Source organism: Convolutriloba macropyga, chromosome 7 (genome assembly GCF_964194025.1).
Source record: "Convolutriloba macropyga chromosome 7, txConMacr16.3, whole genome shotgun sequence".
NCBI lineage: Eukaryota > Metazoa > Xenacoelomorpha > Acoela > Convolutidae > Convolutriloba > Convolutriloba macropyga.
This window is the reverse complement of record NC_134474.1, coordinates 46,260,065-46,282,384: the sequence shown is the minus strand read 5'-3', so window position 1 is coordinate 46,282,384 and position 22,320 is coordinate 46,260,065. Positions and strand designations below refer to the sequence as shown.

Genomic DNA, 22,320 nt, shown 5'->3' with positions numbered 1-22,320 from the left:
TGATTATTCATTTTAAAGTCAACGAAGAGGCTCCCGCTCTCCATAGTCCAATCCCGCTCATCCTCAATATTTTCTTGATTGACTATCAATTGAACCCGAGATAGATTGCCTCCAAAAAAAGTAGCTCAAAATTTTGTCGCTCAATTCTTGATATATTCCTAAAAAAGTGTTCGTACAAAAAAACAGTTCATACCATTGAGATCGAATGCCTTTATTTTACTAGACAGAAATCTGGAAAAAAGAATGGCAGATGTGAAATCAACTGTAGTGCAACTTCTAACATAAAATTTTTTGAACAGATGAACGGCTAATCTAATTTAAAATAGCAAAATAGAGTGCAAACTTGAGCACAGAAGTAACCAAAATGAGTACTCCACCGAGTAATCTGAATTGATAAAACCAAATCAGATCAACTTCATATGCAGGTTAACAAAACTATATAACCACTTAATTACTAGGTAGGCATCTGAAAAAAACTTCATTTTTCTGGAAAAGTTTTGTTGAAAAACAAATACAGCCTCACATTAAAACTCAAAATTTGAAGCCTTACAAGCTTCTAGGGTTGAGTAGGGTTGAGCAGGTTTGAGCAGCTGTCGCGTTTTGTTGAAAAAACGAACTTATGAGTCAACAATTTAATATTCAAGGGCAAATTTTTAACGAAATCTATTATTTATATTATTAAAAAAGAAATCGTTCGTTGTGGAATTAACAAACTCAGAAGTTTTAATTATTTTACTTGAGCGAACCAATTGTATTTATCAGCAATCAATATATTTGATATGTCTAATAGTAAAGAAAAAAATTAACAGAAAAGAACAAAAAAGATAGATAAAACACAAAAATTCCTGTAATTTTTTCGATCTTTATTGGCTTAATTTTTAATTTGATGACTTGTTGCCATTTTTAAATAGCATTTAGATTCAGATCATTTCATTTTTAACTTGTGAGAATTTATGAATAGGTATTGAAAGGCAAGACAACTGATTATTTCTGAAAAAAAAGGCTCGGTCACAAAAATCATTAGCTAAAACAATCAGCCATTCACAAATCTCTTTTGTACCACTACTGGAATTAATGAAATCTTTCCTTACTCAGACTGTGAGAAACCTTCAGAAATGAACCGTTGAAGTTAAATTTCTAAATCGAACTGACCTCTCAGCATCGGAATTTCCTAACAATAGAAAATGACAACAAAAAAGGAAAAAAATAACAGAGTCTCAACAAAAACTTAGTGTTATGACTCTCATAATTTTCAATAAGAATCTATGAGCTTAAGTCAAATTTAAAAAAAAAAATAAAAACAAATTCGTACTCAAAAAAGCAAAACCCCACAAAAAATTAAACTTTTAAAATACTAAGAAGAGAAACACACACACACAATTATGTAAGAAGCAGCCAGAATATCTGGTTTTTGCATTTATCTAATAAGTCGGCAAAGGATTATTGATGGGCTTTTCTTCATAATATATTACTATTTATGAAAATAATTTTAAATTTTTTTAACGATTCGCTGATAAATGGACCAATTCAGAAGCATCAGATATTATTCTATGGGAAAAACAAATGGGCTTTTGACCTATTGGAATAATTGATTTTTTTTCAATTGTAAACAACAAAATTTGTTCAAAGAAAAACAAATGAGAGAAAAATCAAATAATGACATTTTTTTTGTCTATAGCTACTTTTGAACAGTCAGGGAAATTCGGATACAAATGTTTCTCATTAATGATATTTGAAGACTTTAATAAATGAAATTAAATGTCAAGGCAACAAAAAGAAAACAAACAAAAAAGTCAGGACCCGAATTTCTTTTATCTTTTTTGTCGTGTCCCGTCATCGAAACTACAAACTATGATATCTAGCCATTGATAAGTTCATTTTCTTTATGTACTCAAGTCAACAAGACCTTTCACAACTCAGAATCGGACATATCTGAAGAAGAAAAACATTTTAATTCAAAACTCAAACGCTTACTAATTTTTTAATAAAACCAATAGTTTCAAAGAAATTAATGCAACAATTTAACAACTGTGATTTTTTTTTCAAATTTCAGTTAGATTTTGAGAGATTTCCAATGAGACCTGTGAATATTGAGACTCAATAAAAGAACAACAAAGAAACAAAGAATTGGCTCTAAAATGCGAAAAAATCTAGATCCAAATCCAAATTTGTTTTATTCTGAAAAACCCACGATGAGACGAAAAACAGCCGCACTAAAAGTTGTTTAGCCCTGACCAACCCCAAACCCCCTCTAAGGTGCACGCGCTATTTTTTAAAAGTAATTTACTGAACTTGTGTCAGGGGCAGAATAGATCCTGAAAACTAACCTTTCTATTTGTGTTTTAGTTTTCTTCAACGGCTTGCACAAATTCATAATATGATGGAAAAAATTTTAAAGTGGGTGGCTTCAAACCATTGCGTTAAATGTATAGTGGATTCACTTTTATATAAATAGCCGACTCAATATAATAATCAAAAGATTAACTTCTAAAGAAACCGCTTTTTTCAATTTAATGAAATGACCAAATTTTTTAAGCAACCAGATATAATCCAAATGAATCACAATTTAGCAGAAACAAAGAGAACTTAAAAAGATTGTCTGCTATGGGACCGGAATTGGAAATTTGTTAACGTCAATCAGAAAGAAAATTTATTGTCCGTTTCATTAATTTTAACAGAATGAAAGAGCCAAATCAATTCAGAGAGCATGCCAATTTCGACACAGAGAGTTGAGTTTAGTGTTATGATCGCTGATCCGTGCTGTGTTTGAGTTATCAATCAATGAATTGTGATGCGGAAATTAATTACCAATCAAAACTGATTTTCATGTCAGCTATCCAAAAAGAGAATCAACTTAAACTTGAATGTTTAGAAAAACAGCTTTGGAATCCAATTTCGGCTGTGATAGGACTTAATAGAACTAGACTTCTATGTCTGCATATGATTTTGGAGCGTTATGAATTAAAATTAAGTCTTCCTCCAGACAGCCGCTTAAAATTAATAACTTAGTGGAGAGTACATTTCATTTATAGGTTTCCACGCAAAGAAAGATATTTATCTCATTATTTACAATTATTTTGCGTTTCTACCCCTTGAAGTTGCTAGAACTTTTTTCTTCACACATCATTTTTATTACTTGAATTATGTTTCAAATGAACTGATTGAAAGTTTTAATTCAATTAGAACACTAGCTCTATGCACTGAAACAACAGATAAGCTGTGACAAGTTGTTTTCTTTTCACCGCAAATTTCGTACACAATTTTTCGGTGAAATGCCGTGAAATTTTTTAATTTCACTGCTATAGTAATTTGGTGATTTTTTGTAAGTTCTCCGCTTGCTCTAGTGGTGAAATTACATAATTTCACCCCTTCGAGAAATTGCTTGCCATTAATTTCACCGCATTCACTCCTGATCGCACAAAATTTTAACAGTTTTTCTTTTTGGACACTTTTTTCATAATGGTGAATCTATGTAACTTCACCGCTAAATTCGGCGGTGAAATTATCTAATTTCACTGCTACCTGGCGATAAAGTTTTTTTTCACCGCATTCACCGCCTGATTTATGTAATTTCAGCGCATTCACCACTTATCTTTCCCGCATTCAATGCTTATCTTACATAATTTTGCGTTGAATGGCGGTGACACTTCGACCCCGGCATATACTCACGCAAGATATATTTAACTATATGTATAATATATATGTATATATATATATATATATATATATATATATATATATATATAAATATAATATATATATATATATATATATAGTAATTTGTTTTGATAAGGTTGTTCTGTATCTGCAACTCATTAACCAAAAAATATGCAACAATAATTAACATTAAAAATAATTTTTGTTCATTGCACTTTTTTAGTTTTTTAGTAAACAGGCAACAATGAACTGAAGAGCAATCAGAAAAAAATATTCAAAATAACGTCAAGCACACTGATATAACCGTCTGTGAAAAACTTAGAGGGGCTGTGTGAGGTCAATTTTTCCCTTTCCGCACAACGTGTTTTAGTCAATCAGATCGTGTGTTCAACAGTTTTAAGTATTCGGTTCTCGTTTTATAAAACCTATCACAACCTCGGTTTTAGAAACTTGAGAATTCGACTAAAATTGGTGTTATGTTTTCAATTCGATAAAACAAATCAAAGCAATCAGATAACCTAAACTTCTCAATTTTTTATTATAATGGATTTAATTTTAAAATACATCCAGTTTCTCTGTTTTCAATTTATTTCCAAATGCTTTTGCATCTCAAAAATCTTCAATTGTGCGGTGTTTTGTAGTTTTATCATAAAATACCAAACGTGCCCCAGATTTGCATGGCAGTTTTTGCAGTTTTTTATCTTTATTTATGATTTTAAGGTTCGTTTTTAATAAAATATATTTCTGTATCTTCTGATGCTCTGATTAATCAACTTTTTGGCTTGTTAAATTTTTTCTAGACGCAAGAAAAATTAACGAAACTTCGCCATGAGCCAAATATAAAATCTTGATTGTTTTTTTTTTGTTTTCATTGCAATTTTGCAATTTTGGCGTTTAGTAAACAATTTTTCTCTACCAAAATTTTAAATCCTTTTTGATGTTTTGGTTTTTTGAGATCAATTTCATAAAAAGTGTAGCGAAAAGCCATCACGACGCAGAGGTATACCACAACATTTCAGCCATGGTAGAAATCAAACAGAAAACCGATTCATAGAACGAACGAAATGAAGGAGACAAGCTTTGTATCTTAGATTTTGCAAAAAGGGGGTTACGCTATTTTTAAGAAATTGGGATGCTATTAATTTGTAAAATAGGTGAAAAATCTTGTAGCACGTTTCCACTCATTTTAGGTATCTTTTTTGCAATAAATTTGTCTCTAATTCCCAACTAAAAGAACTTTTTTGAGCATGCAAACGTAATTTAAAGCTTTATTAATTGAGCATGCAAAAGTGATTTTAAGCTTTTTAACTGATTTAAAGAATTAATGACGCGACAAGATATATTTGTTTAATACTTTAGTTTTCTTCTGTTTTTTTCGTGGAAGTCTTTTCATATGTGATATACACCATTTTCTTTTCCAGTACCATTACAGCAGATACACCACAAGACAGAATCTTTAAAATTATTTGACACCTGTAGCTCTGTAACCAGACGTAAAAGATTAAAGGACAATCATAAACCAGTAAATAGCCGCAAAAAAAGTTGACTCAAAAATTATTAGACCCCTGTAAACCTGGTAAAAACGCAAACATTGATCAAGCAATGGAGGGATTTTTCAAAAAGCAAAATAAATGGACATTTAAAACAGACACAGAATTCAGGGGTATTTCAGAAAAAAGTGCTAGGCTCATGTAAACCTGTAAAAAGATGAAAAAATTCAACCAACTCAATATAACAATTCGTTCACTCATTTCAAATGCAAATCACTCATTAAATCAAATTTAGCAAGAAACAAAATAGTAAAAATTTCACATGTGATTTTTTCCGAAATTTTCCTCTATCCACTCTTAGCTTGTTATGGACAATTAGGAGAGTTAATAAGCTGGTACAGGACAAACCATCGTTTTGTATATTAAAAAATTACCTAACTGCTAGGTTTTTTGATCAAATAGCCAATTCAACCATAGAGCATAGGAAAAATTGAAACTGAGGGATTTCTCAGAAATTAATATAAATGTCAAATTTTAATAAAATTATCTCAAAACAGAGATGTTTGAAAACAAACAAAAACCTTAAAGACCATGAAGAAATATTGAGGCGACAATCAACAATATCAGCTGATGCCATTTTCATTTTCCATCACCCTAAAAAAGGCGTTTTTCAGAAGTAATTTTATTTGTCAAATTGTCTGAAAAATCCCTAAAAAGGCTTTGAGTGGTGCCAATTCCATTTTCAGACCTAAAACTCGCATCAAATATAAAGATTGTGATAAATTTGAGCCCTATCTGGTATATTATTCACCTGTAAACCACTTTTAATCACTTAAATCCTATCAATTGATAAATGCGTATTAAGTTAGGCTTAATTGCGGATTATACTTACATTCAGTGCAAAAATTGGATCTTGCGTTCGGAAATCTTTTTTGAGTTACCTTGCCTGCGAAAAAGAGATACATAAATCGAGCAGATTCGTGATATGTAGCGCGCCAAAAATTAAGATACGCTGCTTGTATTTCAAATTCGCGGTTGAAATTTGGACACTTTTGCAAACACGGGTTGCGCAATTTCCTTCATACTTGCCTGTTTTTGCTAAAGTTTCTATTTTTCGCAAATTTGTTGCATTTTCAATGTATTAACATAGGAAAAACGAAAAAAGATTGGACAAATTGACCGTGACAATTTGGGTATACCTCTGCGGCGCAATGACAATCCTTTACTTTGAATTGCAATCGATTTCAGCTCAAGTCCTCCGAAAGATCCCAACCTGAAGGATGGCAGCGTTATTTAAACCTTTTTAGCACTTACCACCCTGCCTCCCAGAACAATCGTAACTTTCTTTTACTTTGAATTGGATTGAACAGCGTTAAATAACAAAAGATTATACGAAAAAGTTGCATGGTTTTACCTGGCTACACGAACTAAATTGGTTCTGTCCGATAATTTTTGCTTTTGTTTCCTTGGAGAACTAATAATTTGAGGCTGGAGCGTGTCTTGCGAACACTATTAATGGTCTTCCAGAACTCATTTGGATTCAATGTTGTAGTTTTGTTGAAGAATTGAGATCTGACAGAAGACAGAACCGTAGCTATGTATGTATTCCAAATCAGAGAGCTCGCTTTTGCCATAGGTACATTCAAAATATCCTTTTAGACTTTTTCTCAGCACTGTAGTCCTAACTTGTTGACATTTAATATTTGAACCATAGTGAAGCCCTGCATGGACACTTTTTGATTACACTGTTTCCGTATTAGATCAATATGATCATTACAAAGAGTGCGTCTATTGGTACCCAAATCTTATTTCTCGGGAGCTATCATTTTATAAGGTAAGAACTGCGAAAAAGCTGTTGTTTTCCTTCTAAAGCTTATGTATGGAGCATTTTTTTTTGGGGGGGGGGGGGGGTTGTCAAACATAAAATTTGAGAACTTCTGTATTTTGCAAGTGAAATTCATCAGAAACCCGAGTACATGATTGTGCACTCTCTGTAATTGAAAAAGCCAATAAAGATCTGCTATATTTCAGATCAAATTCACATTCTAGAAATTGATAATCACCTGCGAATTGTCTGAAAACGTTCATTAACTGTAAATTGGATTGATTGGAATTGTGATTGAATTGAAAATTTGTACTCACTTGTTTTTGCGTCACTCGTTGTGTACTGGAACAAGTTTCACTTAACCATTAAAAAGAACAGTGAAATCAGGAACCGTTTTGAAGCTACGGAGATAAAGAATAAAATGATGCATTCATATTCAAATATGATATTATCAATTCAACTTTGATTACTTCTCAAAGTGAGCATTAAAAGTAATTGATGCCATTTCCGCTATTCATACTCTGTTCACGGGGCATCCCCTCACTCCGTTAGAACAAGAGTGAAATCTACTCTCGAATTTAATCAGTTAAAAGCTTCACTGAATATTGTGCGATATTAATAGGATAAATCTCATCAACTTACGTCAACACAATTTCAGTAGATTCAAAATTTTGGTTCATTTTGTTTGATATATTAATCTGCTTTCATAACGAACCGAACTTGATGTTGTTACATCTCTGGAAAAATTAAAAGATTTTTTGCAATATTAATTTTTTGGGCTATTATTCTGACTCAAGGAAGGTAGAAAGAATAGATAGGTCAAGGCTAGATCGTAAAATTGTTTTGATGTTTACGAAGAACCAATTTAAGGGAAGAATTTTCTATTCAGAAACACTTGATCTATCTCAGTTAACATGAAAATGTATAATTAAAATTGGCAACTGTGCTTTGAATGATTCCCCGAAAAACAAAAGCAAAAAAAAAACAAAAAAAAGAGGAAAATTACCTATCACTGATTAAATAGATAAGATCGGAACACTTTTCCAATTTCCAACGGAGTAAAACGTTTCAATGACTTTTTGACGCAATTTTGTATTCATTTGAACAGAAAGTCAATATATAAGTTGATTTTGGTTGAAATGCTTCAAAATTAGCAAACTTAAAACTTGCGAGCCAGTTTCCCGAAAATTTGTTTGCAATTTTTAGCACTATAAAGGAACATCCGACTCAAAAAAACGAAAAAGAAAAATTTAATTTAAGTTGTTTCTATCTGAGCAGCAGCAGTAAAGAGCATGATTAGAGAAACTTTAAAATTTGACCGAGCAAGCCAAAAAAACTAATGTTGTCCATTATTTGCCAGCTGTACGTTTCTATCACCCATTGGTCGTAGCATGATATCAAAGTTCTAAATGAGACCAGCTTAAGAGATACCTGTCAGGAAAAGGACTTTTACGGTGGTGACAAGTACGATATAGCGCAGAAATTCTTCTCGCTCAAAAAATTCGCTCTCCACGGATTTTAAGAAAACATTTTGAATCTGCTTTAAATAAAAAAAAACTAATTGAAGTGAGAACGAGTCATTTTCAACAGAAGCGAAAAAAAGAAACACGAAAGTTTTCTGATTATGGTTGGATAGAACCAAACGTCGGGTGCAAAAAAGCAATGAGCAAGTAAAGGGCTAGTTGTTTACTAATGAGAGAGATATATGAATTAACAAAGTCTCAATTATTCGATTATATCCGTCGCGGAAGAGTGAAAAACCCACAAAACTACCAGTCTTTGAACAATTGAAACAATTATTGCCTATGTTTAGTAAAAACTAACTTTTAAAGCAACCCTGTCGGTGTGAATGGTGTTTTTTGTTCTTCTAGACTGTATTATAATGCAGTTGGTTTCCTGGTTGATTATTCAAAAAGATTTTTAGAATATCGTTTCACCTTTTTACTAAGATCTCAATCCTGTATTTAAAGTAGAATCCAATTCAAAAAAGTTGGAAGAGAATTAACAAAACAAAGAGGCTCGTTAAAGTGTGTACGCACGTAATGTTCCGACCCCGCGCTCATCCACATTCCTGACTCAATTGGCTACCAAATGATGAAGAGATAGAAAACTTTCAAAAACATACACATCGTTCAATAAACAACCAATGAAATAAGATAATGCCACGCTAGAGGGCCGATGAAAGTTGTTGATAATAAGACAACTAGAAAGGACAATAATAAAAAATCAGACAACAATCATTATTTACGACCAAAACTCGATGTCTTTAATAAAAAAATCCTAACAAAATCAAGCTTGCATCAGATAAAAACAAAAACAAAACAAATTTAACCTATATGTTATTAGAAAATATATGGGACCTGTCCCCAATGTGACTGTTTAACAGGTCGACAAAAGGAGCTAATAGTTGTGAAGTTCAAAAATAGTTTTTTTAAACCAATTAATTTCATAGTTATTAATGTCCTTAGATATCAGCTGAAACCAATAAAATGTTTATTTTTATCTAAATAGGAAGCAATTGAGACATCTCATTATCCAAATTTCGATTGCGCAAAATTTCAAAGGCACTGGGATCAACGATTAATGAAGTAATTTAAAAAGAAGCCAAAAGTCCTTTTAAATGTACAAAAAAATAAAAAACTACTTTTTATTAAATCGCATAGTAATAGTACAAAACATGAAAGCAGCTGCCCTTTAAATAGTTAAATCAATCAGCGAGACATCAAGAAGCACAGCAAATAGTGAAAAAAAAACACGACAAAACAAAATTTGAAGTTTCATTGTACTAATCTCAGTAAAATACTTTTTCTCTCAACTAATTAACCTTTTATAAGTTCAGTTGTGCCTCCTTTGAAAACACCAAGTACAAGAAAAACACAAACTTTTGCAAATAAATATATTCAAGGACGTGAAAGCATAATCGGTCAACCCGAAACGCTAAGAAAATCTAGAAAGCCAAGGTAATACATCACAAATACGTCTCATTGGGGTGATTCAACAAAATGACAACAAAGAACCCTACATTCATAATGTCAAATCAATGATAATTTATTACAGCAAATTTTGAAAATCTGAAAAAAATTGTCTCCATGTGCCATTTCAACACACCTCTCTAACTTGATAGCAACGGCTTGCAAAAAGTAGAAATGACCACATAAACAGAATTTGAATTGTTGCATGTTGAAAGTTTTTCCAGTAGACGAATTATTTTTCTCACATACCAAATTCTTTCGCTTCACTTGAAAAGGAGTCTGATCAAAAAGTGAAAACTTTCAAACTACTGAATAGGTTGCCTCAATTAGAATTTCAGCGTTTTAGCCTAATTAAAACGACTGTCCAGTTTTGACAGTTCTTTTCATATGTTGAAAAAGGGATCTTAAAAAAGACTAAAACAAAAACAATTCTTTAACTCATAACAAAAAGAAAAAAAAATTTGTTTCCCAATTCTTCGGGGCTGCAAGAAATTACAATGAAATCCGCTCTATCATCTGTCGGCTCTAAAGGATTTCATTTTATGTCAAATGTTAAAAATAAGTTTAAAATTGTCTGAATAAAATGGTGCCGAAAACAAATCTACGTTAGGTTGTTTAAAAGTTGAATATAAATATATAGAGTTGCAGTTTCGAATGACAATATCCGAAGAACTAGGTTCAACTGACCCTTCGGTATTGTTTATTATGGTCATCTGAAAAAGCTTTAGCGCCTGTGTTGAGAAGTATCAGCATCTTTACACAAAATAATTGATTTTTTTCATACAAGGTTCTTGCTAAAAAATATAAAAAATGAAGCTTTGCAAAACAAAGACTCAACAATTCAGTCTTGCTTTTAAAACATTGAATAAAATAGCTTGTTGGTGAAGTTTTATTAATTTCAGCAAAACCAAAAACAAAATTAGGGCGAAAAGTTTCGAAAAAGTGGAAAAAAAAACATAGTGAATTTTAACCGATGTTCACAAAAAACATAAATTCGATTACTCCACGCATTACGGGCTTTCTAAAGATACCCCTCACAATTCTCTATGATAAATATATCGATTCATTAAACTTCACTGATTAATATACAAACCCATTTGAGCATTTAGTTTCTCCTCCTACTAAGTGGAGTCAGAACAATAAAACTGCTACCATACAATCTTCATCTTTCTGATCGAAAGCTTTTAATATAACTTTTAACTGTAACATGTGCATCCATGACTGGATCCCTATTTTGAATAAATGCAACAAGCAAAAATTCAAGCCAGACAGATTTTAAAAATCAGTCAAATTGGAAAAAAATTAAATAGTTAATTTTCCTAGCATCTTAGTTAGTTCTTGATATGTGAAGGACTTCCACACGTTCATATCAGCTATTATGTCGAAATCTCTGATTATGAGTAATTTATGCAAGAGTTTATGAAGAACATGCCGCTTTTCTTGCAAGATACTTGTAGGGTATTGCAATGTAAGCGTAATATCATGCAGAGAAACTTGTGATATCCTGTATGAATTTTGCGATAAAAACCGCTGATTTTGTTTAGAGGAGTGCTTTAAATTCCTTAAATTCCAAAGATTTGAAAATAATGTCCATTCGTCAAAAGTAGTTTATCAGTTCAACTTAGATAAGGTTAACAACGATTAATTAATTCAAACTTTTGCCCCGCAAGACTCGCATTAAATCTTGAAGTTTCTGTGTTTTTGAATTTTTCTTGCCATATCTTGCGAGATAGCAGGGCAGAGACAGTTCGAATAAGGTATATTATTACAACTTTTCAAAACATGTTTATTAAAAGCAACTCTGGAATTCTTCCTCGATGAAAAAAGGGCTGATTGAAAACGGGGTTTTTGAATAGCGTCCTATTTTACTGCTACATATGTTTACAAGTTAAGAAAATCTGTAAATTGTTTAAGCAAGAGGAAATAACATATGGTTAGTATTAATTACTAATCTATTAAAGGTGATAATTTAAATAATATCTTAGCTGACAGAAAGTTCAAAATGTTGAGCCAGCTTTGAAGAATTAAGACCGATAACTTTCCATAATAAATGAACTTCAAACAAAAATTTTACTCTGAAATGTTTTATGCTTCGCGGATTTTAATAGTTTTCCAATCACTTTTCATTTTTAGGGTTAGGTGGCAAAAATTGACAAAATTACAAACAAGCTCAAGCATAACTTTTCCTCCCAATTTGATCACTATCACCAAATACTTGGGCTAACTTTTTCCCTTTTTCTCAACAAGGAGGAAATCAATGGCTAGATGGGACTGATGTTATTGCTATGATGGAAATTGCTATCATTAATTTGAAAGTTTTGAACCTTGCTGGCTATTCTTTAATAGAAATAAACCTGCAATAATAACCGAAGTTAACACACTGTGATAGGTACACTCGATTCTCGAGCTCTCCGCTTTAAAACGGGTCCAGATTCTAAAGAGAAATAATATGAAATTTGAGGTGAAGAGCTGTGAAAATCAATAACTTTGGGCAAAAAATGCCCACATCTTTTACTGGTGAATACAATGAAAGTGATTTTTACGAGTTTTTGTACGACATGAGTACATGGCATTCACCGCTATTCTCACAAAAATTGATTTCTCGATTTCTCAAATCTGAATTGCCCCCAAAATTAAGCGTTTAGGTCAGTGCTGAACAATACTCAATAGTAGAGATAAAAAGTGTTTTTGTCTTCATATCAAATTTTCGAAAGAACGCGACCAAAGTATTTTACAAGTTCTTTTTATTTGAGCTCATTTTTCATTGAAAAATGTTTCAATTAGGCTCCATTAGACCGTTTTTCCGGTTATGTTCATTCAGAACCGTGTTGAAATCTTTAATCAAGTTTCAGACAATATTTTCCTTCATCGTAAATGAGTAATCCTTTAAAAAAACAAAAATAAATTATGAGCAACGTTAACACAACAAAAATGTCAGAAAATTGGACGTCATCATCAGGATTGGAATTTTCACCAATTACAAAAAGAATTTTCATTTTCTAATCAACGAAAATTTTCACGGCTACACGACACAAACGCAAAGCAAAACTTAACCGCTGTAATTATTTGTATTTATAAGAACTTTAACCTATGTTAGCAATTAGATATTATTTAAAACTTTTTCCGATGTGCATAAAATTTTCGATATTGAAAACAATAAAAAACGGAATATATCAATGATGTAGATTGCTTTTGATTAACGTATTACCTGTTTTCCCCCAAAAAATTATATTGTTGGAAAAATGACAATTAGGCCTACTTAGAGAAAATACAGTACAGAAGTACAAATTATATTTTATATTCAATAATACAATATTAAGCGTAACTAAGTATTCAATTACCTTGCTCTAAAAACAGAATGACGCAATTGGATAAACCATTCAGGTTCTGTAAAATGTCCAACGGACATTTTACCGTTGTACTTTTTGCCTTTTTAACAGCAGCGAATAATATCGCTGCTGCAATTCAATGTGAACGGAATTATCCCCTCATAGAAAATGTATATACAAAAGCAAAAGGTGCAGAGATTGAGAAAGTAAGAATTTTGAAAGTGACATATCACAGAAAAACTTTTCTAAACTAATTCTAACTCAAAATTGCTAATCATTCCTCATCTGTATCGATTGACGAATAGTTAGAGATACTTTTCAAGTCAGAACTTTATTCAAAGAGGAATAATAAGTTAATGATGATATTCTAAAGCGGCAAAGTTCTCACTAACTTTCTCGACCATTTCTTTTAGATTAATTTTTTTATCTTCAGTTTATTTTTTAATAATCAAATTGTGTTTTAAATTATATCTATTTTAAACTTTTATAAATCTTATAAAAATCCTATAACCACGATTGTTAGTCAAATTTACTTGTTAAAATCCTTGAGAAAATTTTTGAAACTTTTCACATTTAGAAAGATCGCTTATACTACAGCTTCGACCCTCGAGTCAGAAGTTTAAGATAAACTTCGCACCCCATTCCCTTAGTATAAATTGGTGCGATCAGTGAGGCACGCAAAATAACTTCTATCTTTATAAATCAAAAACAATAACAAAACAAATTCAACACAATGTCCCCCTGAGGAACGCCAAGTAGTGCAACCTCTTCCGGGACTAGCAGTACAACAACCGTAAGTGCACAAAAACCGTAAGTGCGCAAACACTGCGACTGATAAGAGAACTTTAATTGATACCCCCTTCTCTCATCCAACTATGTCACTTCTCATTTGAAATTACCCAAGGCGAAAGGCAAGTGCATTCTAGAGCTCCGTTGAACAAAAACCAAGTATCTTTTCAGGTACAACGCTACCTACAGACTCCATCTCATTTGCAAAATATCAAAATAGACAAAAAGCCCTATTGAGATTGCTAATAACGGGAACGGCATCAGATTATTTTAATACTGTAGATACCACAACAAATCTAGACCAAATTGAACAAAAACCATAAATCGATTCATAGATAGACATGATCAATATAAATATTGACTACTAATGAAAGGTGCCACTAGAAAAGAAGAGGAATTATTTCCACCGTATTAAACAGGCTGTTGATAGGGGATGGCCTGAAAAAATACCCGCTAGACTAACAGACCCTGGACAAATTGCCACCGAAAGAACGATACTGCAGAGGCAAAGAGAGCGAACTTACACTGAAATTGTTATAACAGGACCACAGTCCCATCTCTAAAACGCAAAGCTCATGAATACAGGATAGAAAGTCCTGATAAAACATGGGATGAAATACAAAGAAAGTCCTGATAAAACAAGGGATGAAATATAAATTATTTGAAGACAAAAGACCTAGCATTTACTGATAGCACTGACGGCACAGTAAAACAGACAAACAATAATAACTATAGCCTCCAAGCGTAAATCAAATCGCTTACTAGCCTAAAAAAAATGAAGTTAGCGCTGTTAACTCAAGGCTTTTTAAAGACCACATTGAAAAAGGGCGTCCGAAAAATACACGGTTTTTTAACTAATGCTGTATTCATGGGTATTCCGTTTCTAATATCCCTAAACATAGGATTGATAAAAGATTTAGAAAAAGAGAGAACTCACGGAAGAAAAAGAGAAAAAACATCCTTTAGTACTGGCTACAAGAAATAAACTAACAGTAGGCCATATTTCAGTAAATAAAATCGACCGACTAATGCTAACAATGGATATGAAAATTGCCGATACAGTAATAAAGACTCAAACAGCAATAATAACAATTCATATCAACAAAAAATCCCCCTAAATAATCAGTTTGGTCCGCAAGAAATTGATGTGAGACAAAACAATGCAAGCTAAAATCACAAATTTCAACGCTCATATCCCCCCTCAGTCGCACACCAAGTAATTTCAGGCGTCAAGTAGTAGCTATTATGATCAGTGACCCCGTTCCTCTCTCTCTTTCTCTCTCTCTCTCTCTCTCTCTCTGTCTGTCTTCACTTTGTAGAGGCTCAAAACCAAGAAACAGAATACTATGACGTGAAAAAATATACCAATGCTATCACAGTTTTCTTCACTATAAACTTTTAAAATCTTCCAAAGTTAATCTGAATATTAATCAAAAATCAAGGATTAATCTGAATATGTTTTATTTTACCACTGGAGACATAAACAAAAATAGTGGACCGGAAATTGAATATCTACTCGACCCAAGCTTGATCTGTAAATTTACATGTTACCCCAGTTTCTTCGATATGCAAAAAGTCAACCCTAGCATGAAGATTTTCTCAGCAATAAATATCACAAAATCCTATAACGGAGCAGAAATTCTTCATGTTAAGCTACACTACAGTAATTTTATACTTTGACACTCACGGAAAAAATAAATCAAAATATTAGAAATGGGTTGCACAAGAAAGAACGTCTAACCTGATATGCGTTGACGTCTGTCAGATTTTATTTAGAGCTCTGTTTTTTGATATCGGTGCTACAGAATTCCCTTATTACCCGGCAGTAATAAAGTCAGGAACACTGAATGATGAAAAGCAGTATACACAAGTATCAGAAATAGAAGCAATATTTTTGTCTCAATCACTTTACAAACAAGCAAGATCAGCTTTCTTGTATAAACACCACGACAGTGACTTTATTACCCAAAGGGAACATTTTCCCACCTCACAAAAAAACAGTTAAAACGGAAGAAGTGTTTGTTAAAACAGTTTGTTCCAAAAAAAAAACAGATAACACTACCTATACTATTAGACAATCACAAAAATCACCCTAATATTCTGAAATAAAAGTGTACTTGGATACGTTTTATGTGATATAATATTAAGTTGTGATAAGTGTAATCTTAATATGCGTGATTGTGGTGAGTTTGCATTGCCAATAATAATTAAGTACGAGGAACTCGACAACTGCTTAATGCTTAGAACAGTTGTTAATGCTGTACAAAGGGTTGAATCAAATGACACTGATACGTGTATAAAATATACTAATCAAGAAGAATAGTCAATATTCAATAGAATTATGGCTATTGTACAAACAGTTTCAAAAGACTGCGCTATGAGCAAAGGCTTTGCCCTCTTGTTGGATAGCAAATTCCCCAATTTGAGAGCATTGTATAGGGAAAGTAGAAGTAAACGAAGTTGACGGCAATACTATCAACTGAAACGTAATACAATACATTGCTCCCTGCATTGGACACCAAATCCTTAGTCTAATTATGAAAACAAATAATAACAATAAACCGACCATTGAAAATTTTACAAGCGCAAAATTCGAACTTTGCAATACAGTTTTAATGCCGAACATTAGGTGTATAGCTATGCCAAAAATTGCATGCAGATAAGACAAAACGGAATGGTCCGAGATATCTGCATTCTTGTATTATGTATTTAATTCTTAGGGAAAAAATTTTTTTTTGTGTGAGGTAATTCGAAATTAACCAAATACCGTCCTCTACACAGTAACCATATGAAATAATCAGAGGGATATTTGGAATTGTAGGTGATAAAACTTTAAACAAATCTGAAAACGATGCTGAAATAGCAACTCATTTCTCAAATGATGCAAAGACTCAATGCAAACCCACAAATTTTAAACAATTCCCCAAGATCAAGACAATTGAACGAACCATTTCATTAGTCATGAAATTGTTCAAGAAGGATTCAGCACACGACCAAAAGATGCAAGTAAGAAATATGCACACTACATTGAGTATTTACAAATGTTTGATTTCAAACAAAGTGATTTTACGAATGGTGAATTCAGAGTACCAATTAAAATTCTATTAGAAGAGGAAGTTGTATATTCCCATCACAAATATGACTTCGGCCGTACTAAGCAGCAATGCGATATAAACCTTTAAAAAAATTGCGAACTCAAAAAGCAACGTTCAAGCAAAATACTTCAACATTTGCGTGATAAGATATTATTCATAAGGCGCGAACTAAAACAAGCCGGAAAAAACGCGATCTATATGAGCACGACGATCTAAATAACTGGTTTGTAAATCCAATTATTATATTGCCTAACAACTACTATGTAAAACTTGTAATTGACGCTCGCTATCTCAACTCGATCGCAGATACAAGTAGTGACCTGTCGTGCGCTCATCATCAAGTTCCTCTTACAGAAGAGACTCAGAAGTTAACTAGTTTTATTGTAGGTGGACGTCAATGTACAAACAAAGTCGGATTTTACGACTTAAAACCCCTTCCGAACTTCTTTAGTAAACATTTGCATTATGCATTTCGACAACTTATAAAGAAAAAGCAAGCTATTACTTATATTGACGATACGCTGTTGCAGGCGCAAGATAAACAAAAAATTTTCAGAGTAATAGCTGAATATCATGCGTTACTGCTTAAAGCAAACTCAACAGCTGCGCCTGATAAAACAAAATTCTTCTTGAGAAAAGTGATAATCCTCGGACGTGTGATATCAAAGGGACACTTAGCCCTATTACTTCAACAATTGCCAATATACAAAATTTGAAAACTCCAGAATCAAAGACCGACGTCCTTTATGTAAAAAATGACCATATTGACGCAAAACAGCTATATGAGTCAATTAAGAATGATACAAATTTCGAACGGCTAGATAGCCACCAGCAAGTATTCGATAAATTAAAAGCAAAATTTAAGCACGATATTTCCGTCTCTATGCCCAACCCAAAATACTCTTCCATATACACGCCAACTTTTCTGATTTAGGGACTGGTAGTGTACTTATGCAACAGTTCTTCGAAGGGAACAAAATTGTTTTTGCAAACTCCTGTGTTTCTAATAAAGGCGATCAGAAAATGACCGCACAGCATAAAGAACAGTACGGGAAAAAATTGGCACTACAAACTTACATACATTTTAGGTTCCTGTTACCTAATACACCTTATTTGTGATCCCAGACCTATATTGTTCCTTTGGTCTCGTCGCGAACATCTATTGCATAGATTCCTTAAGTACCATGTCGTATTTACTAAATTTCAAAACCTAATGATAAAATACACTGAATACGAAAATACCTTTCTTCGCGGACTTGCCCAGTTGACAACTGCAACAACAAGAAACGGGAAAGTTTTAAATTGAACACAAGACGGCTCCAGGAGACATTCGCTTCTACAAATCAGATTACAAACCAATGAATTGCTCGATACTATATTGTGACGAAAAGAAAGCATCACCAAAAATCAGCTACCCGCTAATTTCACATCTATCCTGACCGAAAAAGAAAATACCAATATAACCTGCATTGATTTTAGTGTTAAGGACGCAAGTGGCGGTAAAAACAGACATGTAGTGGAATATACAAAATTGCAGACTCGTTCCGATATGGATGATAAATAAATAAAATACAAAAAAGATCATTAGAAAAGTATCTACAGAAAATCTTGACGATCACACATATGAAGAAATACCCGAAGAAGTATAAGCAATAAACGACGTTCTGGACTATGTAGACTGGTTAGAAATACAAAAATGTAATATAGATATGTCTCTAAAACAAGAACTTGAACAAGTGATGAAGAAACAAGCAACGTATAAACAAATCTGACATTGTATAACCGAAAACTCTACATACTAAGCTCAACTAGTAACTAGTTTACTAACTAAGCTCAATTAGACACATATACAATTCTGCGCGAACAAATAAATGGTCCCGTTTTAAAAACCGTTCGCCAACGGCTAAAGACAGGCAAACAACTGCCGAGTACAAATACAATTAAGCATTGTAGACGACCACGTGCCTGCAAAAATATATTTAACTTTCGACTGCTCGAAGAACAGTTTGACCTGCTAGGTTACAACAAACCAGACGCCAGACAAGAACGGTTTGCACGATACAAAAATCTGTGTTCCATTATCACTATTTACGAAATGCTTTGAGTTAGCTCGTAATAATCTACTCAGTGGACACCATGAAGAAATATGAACATTTGAAAACATAATTAGATTCTTCGATTGGCCCAGAATGTACTAGTGTGTTACAATGCTAGTACATGACTGATTGCCAAAAAATCAACAACACAGACACGACCTGACCAAAACTCAGTTAGAACAGTGGGGAGAGATAGAAAAAAACTTTTTTTCACACAATACACATTGAACACAAAAGCCCATTTAGGCCTTGTAGTAACAAAATCAAATTTTGCTTAGTTCTAGCAGATAGTTTCTCTCGTTTCATACAAGTTTACCCATCAAATCTACTGATGCAGCAAAAACTATTATAGTTAAATTATTAGAAATATACATTAAACGATTCAAAATCCCACAACAAATGGTCCACAAAAACGGTACCACATTCTCAAATAATGATTTTGTGCATCGGAAGCATGAATTCGGATTTACATAATAACCGCAAAATTCAAACTCACCTTGCAGAAATAGCAAGCTTGAAATATAAATTAAGAACGTAACTGGTCCTAACTGGGCTAGCCTTATTAGTAGATATCACTTTGCACATAATACCGCATTAAATTATAGCACGGGATATACTCCGTACGAGACATTATTTGGTATTAAATCTTAAATTCCGGTTTCTCTTGCTTGGCTTACTTCGAGACAATAGAAGGAAATGTTTTTCAGAGTATTGTAAAGACCTGCCGTTGCATACTCACTGAGAAAACTCCTATCAAAACACGAATTTACATAAACATATTTCAAATAAACTATTACAAAATGAGTTGTCTAGTACTATACTTCAACGCGAGAACAACATCAAACACATATATAGCAAGACATTACACGCTGTCGGCAAATTACAAACAAGTCACACGAGTATAGGAATAGATTTAAATTAGGTGAACCAATCAAAGTCGCTCGTAAAGTATTTCCAGAAAATCACGCTAAGGGACTATTGTAAACTAAAACGCTACTAGAATTACGTTCTGGGCCCTTAAAAGAAACCAAAGAAATTGCTAATACTGTGTATGAAGTTGTTCACAACTCGAATGAACAAAAAAAGTATTACAAAGAAACCATTCAGTAGAATGCTTTCCGAAAGGACAATAAATATAAAATTAAGAAGAGAAAAATAGCACTTACTACGATGATTCACAAGCCTACTATGATAAGTTCAAACAGAATTCAATCAACAAATCTAATCACACGAAACATTTGCTAATCCAGAATATATGCCTTGGCCTATTGTTAATAACGCAAACAATCAGGCTGAACAAATGAAATCTTCACAACAATTTGAATATTCAAATATCGTTCACACGTCCCGGAGTACGTCTAACAGTTCCTATAAAAACAAATGATAGGTACAATGAAAGCACAGCACATATCAAAGATCGATTAAGCCTCCAAAGTTGTGCACAAAGTACTACATCCAATTCCCATTAATTTCTCCCTGTCATCATTTCAACCACCCGCACAGTGAAAACAATATTTAATCCTAACCAAACTTGTTCTAATGTCAGACCGCAGAGAACACGGAGTGAAACTAAACGCTATGGCAATGCAATTCCATCGGAATTAATTCCCAAAGTTCAAAAGAGATTTTAAAACTTTTTATACAATGTTCTTTATTAAAAATCAATGAACTATTAAAAAAAACATAAATATTATGAAATATTTTAATGAAAATTACTGAAATTATAAACATAATCGAGGCCTAGCAGCTTTAATTAGTTTTAGGAACTCTCGTATTAGAAATAAGTCTCTGACAAGGAGCCCGCATCCCAGGACTGCAGCCAACCCTTTTAATTGTTGAACAGCTCTTGCTGTCTGGGGTTCATCGCAACCATTTGAGCTTATATACGCAGTTTATCGCCGCTTCATGGCACTCAAGGTTCGGTTAAACAACCCTTTCAAAAATAATTGAAATTTAGAAAAATTTCCTCTTCCTCCAGCCATTATTTTAAGTACTGCACTGTAGCAGGACATATATTTGCATGTTTTAATTAATTTCTACTTTTATTATTTATACAATGTTCCTGCGCTAACCGCAGGGAACAAAACTCCTCTTCGGGAATGACAATTTGATTATATATATATATATATATATATATATATATATATATATATATATACATATATATTGTTCAGAAAAGAAAAAATTTCATCTCTCTGTCATCTAGTTCCAAATTTTAGATGTTCGCAGGAAATTTATTTTGTTTTTTTGAACAACTTGAATACAGTTTTATGCATAATTATTAGAGTTAGCCAAAATTTGTGTTCATAAAAACTCTCTATTTATAAGAATATTGACATATATTACAACCAGTGAATTTCAATTTTTGCTCTATCCTATCGGACAGGCCTCTGTCACCCAATCAGACTTCAGAATTCAACCAGTTTTGCGACGTAGAATAATCCGCACTCGATGTCTTATCTTAAATGAGCAATTCAAAATACAATAATCGCCTTTTTCAAATGACGATTTGCTGTTGAAAACAAAAGCGATCAGAGACCGGTATTCTCCCATCTCTGCGGACAGACAAAAAGTCTGAATTAAAACAAATCGGCTCTTTCTTCTGAATCTTCAACACACTGATCAAACTCCAGCTCATTTTAAAATTATTTCTCCAAATGAATGCTCAAATTGAATCTCTGCTCCCCGAAGAGGGAGAGGATGTCGAAACAGATGTAAAAACAAATACATTCATATTATCACAAATTTGTTTGTGACCATAATTTTAGCTTTATCTATATCCTGCCCGTGCAAATTGTGAAAATCACTATCTTTTAGATTCAAACTTAGCCTCAGACTTATAAGCCCCTCAGCATTCTTTAAATTCAAAAACTGTAACATCTTTAAAGTCGCCCCTTACCTTTGTTAACATATGGACTCTAATAAAAGCACTCTCTAAAAAAGTGGCCCCCTTAAAAATTGGAAAGCAAAATGTTGAAATTTCAAAAATTAAAATGAAAAAATTCAAACCGCTTCTTCAGGCTTAAACCAGGAGCTAATCAACAACGCATAAGCACGTATTTCGGTG

The 22,320-nt window shown here is 32.8% G+C and overlaps 1 long non-coding RNA gene across 3 annotated transcripts in view; it reads right to left on the bottom strand.

Moving 5' to 3' along the window:
• The window catches only part of LOC142342320 (uncharacterized), a 53,452-nt gene that overhangs the window by 18,625 nt on the left and 12,507 nt on the right, over positions 1-22,320 (bottom strand). Inside the window, exon 1 of one of the 3 annotated variants that reach the window (XR_012759169.1) lies at positions 7,290-7,427. The exons of the other annotated variants lie outside the window; for them this stretch is intronic. This is a non-coding gene — a long non-coding RNA (uncharacterized LOC142342320). Of the gene's footprint in view, positions 1-7,289; positions 7,428-22,320 lie in introns of those variants that run through there. 3 annotated transcript variants of the gene reach the window in all.